Here is a 12,448-nt window from a genome sequence, read left to right as displayed (position 1 = left end):
GTGTTGGGGGCGTGGCCGAATGACGCTGCATTTCAGGGGCGTGGCGTGGCATTTTGGGAGCGGCGACGCGGGCGTGGTTTCGGCCCCGGGGTGTTCCGGGGGCGTGGCCGCGGCCTCCGGACCAGCCCCCGGGACCGGAACACGGAGCAGGGCAGCCGGCCAACGCGCGCAGATTTACGTCTGCTTTTCGCAGGCGTAAATCGTGGAATAAAGGTAAGGGGAGTTTTAGATAGGGCCGGGGGGGTGGGCTAGGTAGGGGAAGGGAGGGGGAAGGAAAGTTCCCTCCGAGGCCGCTCCGAAATCGGAGCGGCCTCGGAGGGAACAGGCAGCGCGCGCTGGGCTCGGCGTGCGCAGGTTGCACAAATGTGCACCCCCTTGTGCGCGCCGACCCCGGATTTTATAAGATACGCGCGGCTACGCACGTATCTTATAAAATCCAGCGTACTTTTGTTTGCGCCTGGTGCGCAAACAAAAGTACGCGATCGCGCAGTTTTTTAAAATCTACCCTAGTGTGTCTGGCAGTGGAATGTGTTTGTGCTGCTGTTACTGAGAGGTGACACCAGAATCTGAAAATATCTTTCAGTATGATGAGCTGTAAGGGAAACATCCAAGCTCCATTGTTTGGGGGAATTTCAGTGGATGCACAGAGTTACAGAACTGGAGGTGCAGGATTTATATTCAGTTCTGCCCCTTCCTATATATTCCAGACTTCACTCTCATAGCCACATAGAATTAGTTGAATGAGGCTATCAAATAATTTTATAGTAGTTTTACTAGAAGTGTGAAACTGGCCAGCTTTTTAAAATTACGAAGCAGACCCTTTGGACTTTTTTATTAACACTTTTTTTTATAACCAATTTGAAAGCAGGATCCATGCTATAGAGGTGGGTGTGATGAAGAAATGTCATTTTGGCTCCCCACCCCCCCAAATTCTTCTGTCTAGCGACGCCACTGATTTTCTGTGACCTTAAGCATTAGTACAAGAAGGATTAAGGGGGGGGGGGGGGGGATGCTGGAGAGGCTCACAAATGCATTGGCCCCCAGGTGCCGGAGACCCTTGGTGCGCCACTGGGTGCGAGTCATATGGGGCCGCAAGTGGTGGCAAAAAGGAGTGGAGATTTGGCAGCCGCAAGCTGTGCCGAACCTGCTCACGACCCAGAAAACCACACAGTCAGCGGACGTGATCGAGAAATGAGGGCTGAGACCGGGGTGTGGCAGCGCAAGGGAGAAGGCTCGCCCAGGGCGCCTAATCCCCTTGCACCGGCCCTGCCAACACCATTTTTAAATCTTCAGCAGGCAGGGCAGGAGCAAGTGGGCATCACTCCAGGCCTTTTCATCTTGCAAATACACACCCTATGAAAGGGGGCCAGGGAAGCCCTGCCAAATGTTTCTTGTGAGCAAGGGGAGCCCGGCTCTGCCCAGCCAGATCAGCCTAGACCCAGCAATGTTCTTGCAGGGGCGAGAGGGTGATCAGAGGGACCCAGGGAAGACCTGGCTGGGCTTGGCTCCCTCCATCAATGTCTTGTGGAGTGGGAAGCCTGCATTTTTATTTTAACCCAAAACAAAAAATACCTTTATTCCTGCAAGGCCATTTTCGATTTGGGTGTGCAATTCATTAAAAACAAATGCACACCACTACTACTTAATTATATTTAGATTATTTGCTAATCATTTTAATAAAAATGCATATGTGCAGCGAGTTCTAAGCTAAACTCTAAACCCAATAGAACCCTGTTTTCTGATTGGCTGCCAAATGCACATTATCTTGGACTGCAGGTCACCCCATGATGGGGACTGAAAAAGTCAACAGTACAAGTGCCAGCTACTCATGTAAATAAATTTGCTCTTTGTGTGCCTACTTAAGCTTGAGACAGAGACAGTTTAGAAGTAAATCTTGCTCTTGCATAAATAAAACTATACAGATGCCAGCTATCAATAAGAATTTGACTTTAGGGGATGCCGTACTGTTTGCCTTTTGTTGCTCAAAATGCTAAGTTTATTTAGAACACTCTACCTCTCATGCAATGTGTTAACTTTCAGCATTCATAGGACAAACAGTATCATTCAAGCAATTCACTTCTGCGTCACTGTCCTTGGAATTGTAGATACTTTTTGTCTATGGTTTTCTGAAAGCACTGGAAGCATCACAAGTTATTTCACATGGAATGGTATTGGTTGGGTACATGCTGTGTATGTGACATCACTGATGAGATCATAGCCCTCAAGGACCAATCAGGCTGAGCTCTGTTAAGCTATCTCCATGACCTCACATGAAGTCAATCTGGTTCTGTTCTTCTGACTTCCACCTCAATGCATTCTGTGGGATAAAATGTAAGTCTGCATCAAGACAGAGAGAAAAAAACAAACAAAAAAACAAAGCATGTTGAGATGAAGCTAAGTGGGCAACTATACTATACCTAGGCCACACCACACCTTTAGAAAGGATGAGAAATTATGCAATAGTTTTATAGGGGTAGCAATAAAATAGATAGAGCCTTTACACTCTGGGGCAGATTTGATAAAACTACGCGTGCGTGTACTTTTGTTCGTGCACCAGGCGCAAACAAAATAGATACGCGCGTAGCCGAGCGTATCTATTAAAATCTGGGGTCGGCGCGCACAAGGCTGCCGAAAATCGGCAGCCTGTGTTCGCTGAGCCGCGCAGCCTGCCTCCGTTCCCTCCGAGGCCCGCTCCAAAATCGGAGCGGCCTCAGAGGGAATTTTCCTTCCATGCCCCCACACCTTCCCCTCCCTAAACCCCCCTACCTTTGTTGCACAAGTTTCGTACGCCTGCCCAAGGCAGGCGTAACTTGCGCGCACCAGGCCAACCACCGGCGCACCATGGTCTGGTCCGGGGGCAGGTCCGGAGGCTGCAGCCACGCCCCCGGAATGCCCCCGATGATGCGCCAGCCGCGACACGCCCCCGACACGCCCCCTCCCCAGGAAAGCCCCGGGATTTACACGCGTTCAGGGGCTTTGCGCGCGCCGGCAGCCTATGCAAGATAGGCTCGGCGTGCACAGGGGGGGGTTTGGGGTAGGTTTTTGGGGGTTACACGCGTAACCCTTTGAAAATCTACCCCTCTATGTATTATTATTATAGGGCAAATTCGATTGTTATAGGTTATAACAGGGGTGTCCTACATGGATCCAGAGGGGCGCATACCAGTCAGGTTTTCAGGATAACCCTAATGACTATGCATGAGGTAAATGTCAATGAACACCGCCCCAAATGTATTAAAATCTACCTCATGCATAGTCATTAGGAATATCCTCAAAACCTGATCCGTCTGCAGTCCTTGAGGACTGGAGTTAGACACCCCTGGCTCGCAATAACAACTACAACTAAAACCATGTGAGAAATACCAAGGGGGGAGGGGGGGGCCAGGAAGGAAAGGAAGGTACAAAGGGAATTATACTCCCTGGGGAGCATACAGGTACCTTAATGGTTAGAGCAATGGCCTGGAAACCAGGAGGCTGATATAGTCAGTGGCATTATCGGGCTAAATTAGGACTGAGCCTAACAAATGAGATTTGAAAATCCCGCCATGCGGACTGGCACCGAAGTAGCCGGATAACGTGTGATCTGGCTAAATAGTTATCCTTCTAACTTGGGACAGAGCAGGGGGGCGCTCCAAATGAACCCCAATTTTTAGTGTTATCTGGCTGCCAGCTTATCAACTTTAGAGCAGTGAACAGCAGTTCTAAAGTTATCCGGCTAACTTTTCTAGCCAACTGGATGAACTTAACTGGCTAGCTTAGGATATTCAGTGGCACTAGCCAGCCAGCGGCTGAATATAGACCTCGAGATCAGGGTTCAAATGCTGCTTTCACCTATAAAACTCATTGTGACCTTGGGCAAATTATTTTATTGCTCACTGCCTCGGGTACTCCCCCCTTTAGACGGTAAGTCTTCTGGGGCACATTGATTGGATCTATGTTTATATTTTGTAAAGCACCCTGGTTTGAAGCACTGTATCAGTGCCAAAATAATAATTTTACATTTATTTAAATGTACAAACTAATAGAAAGAAAATAGCATTCTTCTAAAGAAAAATAGCCCCAAAGATATATATTTTTTTTTTCAGGTTTAATCCTCCTGCTTCGGCAATGGTCATTGTATCATGTCCTTAATGGGGGTCAGGTGGGCACAGTGTTCGTCTCCACCTCCCCTCCCCCACCTCCTGGTGTAGGGGGTTCTCAGTCTCCACTAAAAAGCTCGCAGCCCACAGCCCTGCGCTTCGTCTTGGCCAACAAGAAGCCAGAAGCAGTCCCCCTCTCCAGTGCAGGGCATTTGTACAAGAGGTGGAAGGAAAGAGTGGGAGGTGTCGAGGGGACTTCTAAATATAACGCTGAGATAGGAACCAAAATTCCAAGCAGAAAAAATGATTAAAAGAAAGATTAAATCTTTAACTTCAGAGACAAGAAAGGAAAATTTAGAGGGGGAACCCCTCCCCCACCTTACATGTTTGAGCAACAAAACAAAATAATAAATCACTGCCCTCCGCCCGTCCCGAAGTCCCGTTGCTCCGGCCCTTAATAACAGGAGAAGTGACAGAGCAGCAGGCAAACAACCACGACGCCCTCTAGTGGCAAGAGAAGGGAAACCGGAGCAGTTTGCTTTGCTCCAAAGCTCGGAACTTAATTCTAATGAATTTTAGACCAAGAATTGGAGCTGGCTGTGCTGGATGCAGCCGCTTATCTCCTGATGAACGTACCTAGCAGGGCTTTCCTCGCAGCACAACCTTCCTGACGTAAAATGTGCAGAACGATATGGAAACAGGACTGTAAGGGCCCTCCCGTCCCACTGCCTTAGACCAGGAGCCCCCCCCAAAGGGAAGGCCCACCCAGAGGGCCTGGGCGGGTAGATCCTCTTCAGAGTTGTTTACTGGGAAGGGTTTGGGGGGGGCATGCCCTGTCTGGCCCTTTCGGGGAGTTGAGATGCTGAGGAAAGGACGAATACAGAGGGCAGATAGAATAAGAACAGATCTTGATTTCTCTAAAGCTGGTAACCTTGCCGCCTTTTTCTCCAAACACCCCCCCCCCCTTCCTAATATCTGCTCACTTTAGGAAGTAGGGGCAGGTTGGGGGGCGAGTGTGTGTGAGTGGTGAATTCTCGCTCACATCCTCCATGCCCTCTTGCTCTCTACTGCCTTTTCTCCCAACCCTTCTTCCTTTTCTCCTCTTCTCACTCCCCTCTTGCCACAGGCCATATTCATGGTACGAACATACCAACGCCCTCTGAAGACCCTAATCTAGAGAGAGGCGTTTGGATTTTGTATCTCGCTTATAACAAATGAGGACGTCTACATTCTGCTCCTCCTAAGCCTGCATCCCTAGAAAATGTCTGAAGCGATGGCGGGCTAGTTGGGAGCATCTGGCACCACCATCCTTACTTGGTCTGCCCTGGAACACCCTGCAGCATCCACAGCTCACTATCACCAGTGCCTTCTTCCCCATGGCCTGCACTACCCTCCCACAGTGGCCATAAACTCCCACGTGGCTGTGCTGCAGCCTCTCTCCCAGTCCTCAGCCCAAGCAGGCTCCACCTTCATAAGTAGCACCAATGCATAACAGCAGCAGAGCAGCGGTGGCCTCTTACATTGGTATGCCTAGCTCATGCAACTCCTGACATGCTGCCACTTACACTTGCAACTTCAAATCGGAGTTGGTGGCAATAGCGGCATAATTTGTCATCACGACTCTGGGTTGGATCAAAGGCTTTCTGCTGTTGTGCTAGGATCTGGATGAAATTCAACCAAGGGCTATCGTTTTGGGACTTGGGAGTTAGCTCTGACTTTTCCCTCACGCATTTGCAACTACCAAACTTCTGTACTTCTCCTATGCTTTACTGAATTCTCTGTTTTTACCTCCAGCCGGATGCCGTTGCATGCACCTGTCAAGAAATATTTTCTGATGCTGCTCAAGTTCGCTACCTTTGCAGCCTCATACCAGGACTTCTTTTTCTATAACTTCCTTTTAGTGAAAACATTTTGCCCTTTGTGCATGTTGCCATCTGTAAGGTGTGTGAACGCCTCTCTCATTACCAGGGCTCTCCTCTCCTACCACTACTACACAGCATAGGCAGTGGCCAGGGTAAACATGTTTAGGTCTCCCAAGTCCAGTTAATAGGGCTCTACCCCATTTCATAATCCGACTCTGTACAGCTTCTACAGCAAGACATCACCAGTGACCTGTAAAGGGCTACGCTAGTGGTTATACCTTTTCCTCTTTATCTTAGCATCCTTTTGGATCTTGTTTACAGCCTTGTCACCCCCTTTTGCAACCTTGAGATCAGCACATGATCACTCTTGCACATAGCTGGGGGTACATTACATTTAGTATGGTGGAAACAGCAAGTATGTTCTCACTTTTATGGAAAACTGCAACCAGGTTGGATAAAAATAACTTATTCTTGGATTTTCCATCATTACAGATCTGACTGTAATATAATTTTTGTCCTGGTATAGCATCACAGTCTGCCCCATATTACAATAAGCCCAAGGACTGGAAACCAGCAGGGAGCCGCATGGAGGTGGAAGGAGTTGGGGTTTGTATGTCCCTTTCTACACAAGGTATGACAGAGTTGGTTTCTCTGTTGCAAACTGCTGCAAAAAGCAGGCACTGATGAAAGAGCAGCATAGCCAGAGGGGCTGCAGGCCGGAAGCAGAGTTAATACGGGGGGAGTGATTTTTGTCTCATTGGCACAAGCTGCTTTATTTCGATCCTGCCTCCAAACATACTGGTGCATTTGGCGCCAAAAGTTTGGTATTTGCTGTAATTTTCTCCATCGCTGTTTGTGACACCATGGGCACCGAAAACATTCAAGGAAATCTCCAAACACAGCCCATTGCCATGAAACAGTGCAGCTGCTGGACTTCAGAGCCAGTTTCCACTTGCAAGGCCATTCCATCGTCTTTCTGTATCCTTTAGACTGTCATGACCATTTGTGGACACGGTCGCCCAACACCACTTAAATCAATCAGCGACTGCATGCAGCTCCTCTACCAGAGGACGGTGGAGAAGGTGAGGCATTGTCTGCCCTTTGCAAACAAACGCAGTTCATTTTTCTGGCTCTGACACAGCCCCACTGCTGGAGTTTTGCTCTGCAGCAGCCGATGCTTGTACAGAGGTGGCTTAGGCATTACAAGATTTGTCCCTAGCTCTACTGACACCCCCCCCCCCCGCGATCATAGACCAGCACTGCCCCAACCCAGACACCATGTCATATCACGAAAACACTATAACTCTTGATGCTTAGTGCGGCCCCTTTCAGAAGGAAATAGTCTTACAAATACCGTATAAAGGTAACTAATTTCCCTTATTATCAAAACTTTCGATGCTTAGATCATGACCATCATAATAGGCGTCATTGTGTTGTGCTTCCCAGCATTGTGCACTCTGCCTTACGTATATTCATAGGTCAATGTTACTATCCAAAAAATTTTTTATATTTTGTGTGCTTCTTCACCCGTGATAATAAAATATGAATTGACTTACTTAACTTGTTATTCTTGGTCCATATTCTGTAAGAACTTTTACTTATCTTGTAATCCAATCCTCATGTTCTGCTGCAGTCTTTATATACATTACAGTCTCCTTGTTCAATCTGTATATTTCTTACGATCTCCTTGCCAGACAGTGCTGTGTTTCAGACTTAATAGTGTCCTTTCTCAAGGGCTATATTTAATCTTGCAACATGGTTCCTCTCAGAGAAATGCGGCAAAAATGCTGAGAGAACCATGATGCAAGATTAAATATAGTCCTTGAGAAAGGACACAATATTAAGTCCGAAACACAGCACTGTGTCTGGCAAGGAGATCGTAAGAAATATACAGATTGAACAAGGAGACTGTAATGTATATAAAGACTGCAGCAGAACTAAAATGAGGATTGGATTACAAGATAAGTAAAAGTTCTTACAGAATATGGACTAAGAATAACAAGTTCAGTAGTCAATTCATATTTTATTATCACGGGTGAAGAAGCACACAATATAAAAAATTGTTTTGGATAGTAACATTGACCTATGAATATACGTAAGGCAGAGTGCAAAAATGCTGGGAAGCACAACACAATGACGCCTATTATGACGGTCATCTAAGCGTCGAAAGTTTTGATAAGGGAAATTAGTTACCTTTATACAATATCACGAAAAACAAACATTTAAAAAAAGAAAAAAAGGCCAATGTAATTTTCATGTTTTCAAGCATAACCATATCCATAGACCAAAGAGACACTTCATCACCTTCTCTACATATCAAAATTTATATTGATGTTCATAAAAAATAAAAATGTTCCTTCCTTTCTGCATTAATGGTTTCTGGTGTGTAATGGAAAATGTAACCATTCAATACGTGTTCATTTAAAAAAAAAAAAACAAATAAAAAACCCTCATCTCTGGATCGCTCTCAGTTTTATTTAAAACTGGTCTTAATTTAGGTCTTTTGAGGGCAATCAGTCCGGTCTAAGGGTAAGGCCCTCCCAAGCAGCTTTCCTATAACATTTCCGCAGGCAGCACCGCACGATTGGGGGCTGACAAAGATGCCCCCGTGCCCACGATGATGATGTTCAGAACCTCTCTTTGCCAATCCACTTCTCGAGGCGTCAAGTACTGCTGGTCCAAGGATGATTCCCCTGAAAAACATACATGGCATTGATTTGTTTTAGGAGATCCAAACTAATGTGAGGCGTGAAATATACAGAAAGTCCAGGAACCAAGACATGAAACTCCCCATTCACAGAATAGAAACTCTGCAAAAAAAAAAAAAAAGAAGATGAATTCATACAAATCCAAGCAAAGTCTTTATTCCCTCCCATACAGGAGTGAGTTAAGCGTCCCTGCGGTGATGTCCTTGGTAAGGTGAACAACTGAATCTAAAAAAAAAAAACAAAAAAAAAACCCCCTACCCTCCCAAATATTTATTTTTATCATTTTCACAAAAATCACAAGAATCCTCTTGTATGGATATCTTAACAAAAATTTAGCTCCTCCTGATAGAACCTCCATTCTTATAGCAAGAAACGTTTTCCTCCATAACTTAGTGGCTCTTGCTAAATTGGGGTAAATCTATATTTTTTGCCCATAGAATAAGGAGGAACGGTTTCGCAAAAAAAAAACAAAAAACCCCCAAAAAAAACTTAGCATTTTTGTCAGGAATAAAATGTAAATGAAACTAAATGTAGCACAATTAGTTACCACAGTATCTAAAGACATATTCAGAATATCAGATTAAATTAAAGTCAGTTCAGATTGATAGTGATCAGCAGATAACCCTGGATGCCATTTATTTAAAGGTAAATAGTAAATTATCTGCAGGAAACCCCAGAACCGACTAGGTGATATCATTTTAACATAGGGAAAATTATGTACACAGAGATTTAAGGTTTTCAAAGAATTTTCAATATTTTCTAAATTTCTTTGTATGAACCATTTCGGATTGCACTAAACCACGCTGCAGACTCTCCAATGTAGCTAAACGAGTATCTATCTGTCCCTCTTTTTCACCAAGAGTATTAACAGCCTTATCCATACTTGGGATCCATTGATTAATGTCCAAGGCTATATTCGTTAAAAATAGAAATTGCCGCCCAAAGAGACCAAAAGCAGTCCAAAATAAGTCCATTGTAATCACAGGAGGCTTTATCAGAGAAATTCTAGGTAATGAGCATACCTTCCAGCCAGCTTCTCCTGCTCCCAGGGAGACAGTAGCACCTTCCCCAACTCCAGAGGTATCAGCTGGTTCAGACAAGCCTGAGGCCCGGCCAGGGCTCTCAGGCATCATGGCTGGAGGCTCTGACCTTCCTCCTCCATAGCCTTCCAGTTCGAGATCTTTCGGTGACGTTGGGTCTCCACTCTGGTCAGGATTAAAGGGTTGGGTCATTAGCCCAAAACGACAAGGTGGCAAACGGTGGGGGAAGGCGTTATAGGTGCGCCGGGGCTTAGCGATGCTCCTTCAGCCAGCGACACCGATGTCCGCTCTACATCGAAGTTGCAGCGGCTGCTCCTTCCAAAAGTGTTATCACTGGGGCCGTAAAGAAGCTCTCAATCTGCGACTGATGTTCATTGGGTAAGGGAGAAAAAAACCCCTAAATTCTCCCTTATTCTCCGCTTTCCTTTTCGTATGAGGCATTATAGAGGAAACCAGAGCTCAAAGGCAAAAAGAGATGGAGAGAGCTCTTTAGCGTGCTTCCCGGGTGGCGGCCATCTTGTCTCCCTTACCAAATATTTAGACAGAAAATTTTAATGGGTCCAAAAGCTGAGTGGTAGATGGACAGTTACCTAAAATGATGATTATATAAAAAAAAACAAAAAACCGTTTGGGGTAATAAGGTTCTTCTACTTCCTGCTGTACCCAGTGACAGTCTGAACACCATGGGAGCTGCCTCCTGAGGCTCAGCATCTGTAACATCTTAAAGGAGGCACCCTGTAGTACACCACCACAACACCCCTTGGTTCCTGTTTCAGGGTGAGCTTAACCTCGGACTGCGTGCTTCTCTCCCTGGAGCATTACTTTTGCTCATGGGTAAGAGGAAGTGCCGGGTTGAAGTTTCTCATGCTCCCATCCTCTCTGGCCAGCGTACGATTCTCTGAATGCTGTCGAGGGATTAATGAGCATTTAAGCTGCTGATGATGCAAGTGGAGTAATGTTGGTTCAGCTCGAGGTGGAGAAACTTCTCCAAGTGCCGAGCTCCGTATTCCGCCCCCTCCCCCCCTGCCTCCGGACCCTAGAAGGTTTTTCTCTGTCTCCCAGTGGGGCTGTGACTGTTGAAGGTGGAGCTGATCTCCCCTCGTTAAGTTTAGCAACTAGTTTGGCAGGGTGAAACTCCAATGGACCCATTTTGCAGAGGGCCAGCAAATATAGGACTGGAGGATGTTTGGCGTGTGAATAGTAAAATTGACTTTTTTTAATCTTTGTTGTATTCAATCAAGAATCAAGTATCTATTATCCAATCTGATTCCTTGAGCACGACAAGAGGATTACATTTCTTTAATCTCAAAATCCTGGTATAAAAGGAGTTCAAATCTATTGTGGTTACAAGACATTTCTATTATTCACCAGCATCGAACTCTGAAAACAGGGAGATTACTCAACTTGCGTTTTCTGAATTTTCCTTCTTCCTCCGACTTGTCTGCATGAACTTATCCATAAGTATACGAAAGAGGTTCTTTGTATTTCAGAAGATCACTTGCCTAGCTCTACTAAGATGCTTTATATTCTTAAGTGGAAAAGAGAAACTGCTGCGAATGTAAAATTTCTCTTCTCCTCCTTTGACTCCTTTCTTAGAGCAATCGGGTGATGTAGTTCATGAACGGGGTGCTTTGTTAGTTTCAGGTTCTTCCATAATTTAATTATAAGGTTATATTTGTATAACAAAAGGATGCCCTTTTCATGGACATCAAAATCCAGATTTTTTTTACCAATGTTTGTAGGCAGGACCCAAAAAAAAGGAAGGCTTTCCTCCAACTGAAAGAAACAGCATTGAGTTTAGGGGGCGAGTTTTTTTCTCCGGGATCCTTCCAAATGTTTGATTGCATTCCATGGGAACAGGGCTTCCTTTTTTTTGAACCCAGCTGATTTAAAAGGTACTCCATAGTAGGTTAGCTTTGATTCCTGCATCATCTCCGGTGCCTTCTTGATTTGCTGTGCAGCAGAAGTTTAAAATGTAATTGTCTCTTCTTTTTGAGGTTTGCTCCTTGCGTCCCCTTTCTGTGGTCATGTGATGGAGCTTACAACTGGCTGGGCCACGTCCTCCCCTGACCCCCGAAACACCTCCAGGCCCACCCCAGCTTTCCTGCCACTAGATTCACTCCACTTGGGGTCCAATTTACTAAACTTTTTTCTCAAAGAGACATAGAATGGCCCTTAATTAGGTGAGAAATGACATTTGAATTCCTTGCCATTGAAATGAATGGAAATGTAAGTTGCTAAATGCAATTGGAGGGGTTTTGGGGCCTGGTAGTTTCCCTTCCTGATCCTCTGTGCTTCCAGGTGAATTTGGAACAGACTTCCCAGTTACAGCACTGCGAGCTTTCATACGCAACTGCTTGGGAACTTTGTTTTTTTATCTCCCTGTGTTATATACCCCTTCCCAAATAGCTTAGCTCAAGTCATCGCAGCTTCCGGCATCCTGCAATCAGGGGTCCCGGATGTGACCCCCTTAGGGGCCGCCACCACACAGCGTCACCGGTCCTGGCAGACTCCGGGAATTAAACCCGGGTACAATGCATGGCAGCATGCAACACTGACCCTCTGCACGCAACGCCATTTTTTTCCCGACCTCTCTATTCATTAGAAGGTAACTTTCAAAGGAGTTGCACGTGTAAATGTAACATATTATTGTAGCAATCTTCAAAAGCCACTTACATGGGTAAAGTGCATTTATACATGTAAAGCCCACTTTTAAGCGTGTAAATATCTTTTTAAATCAGGACTTAATGAAGAGGGCG

The sequence above is a fragment of the Rhinatrema bivittatum genome, chromosome 6 (genome assembly GCF_901001135.1).
Source record: "Rhinatrema bivittatum chromosome 6, aRhiBiv1.1, whole genome shotgun sequence".
NCBI classification, from domain to species: Eukaryota; Metazoa; Chordata; class Amphibia; order Gymnophiona; family Rhinatrematidae; genus Rhinatrema; species Rhinatrema bivittatum.
The sequence above is the reverse complement of the archived record's forward strand: the minus strand, read 5'-3'. Positions refer to the sequence as shown.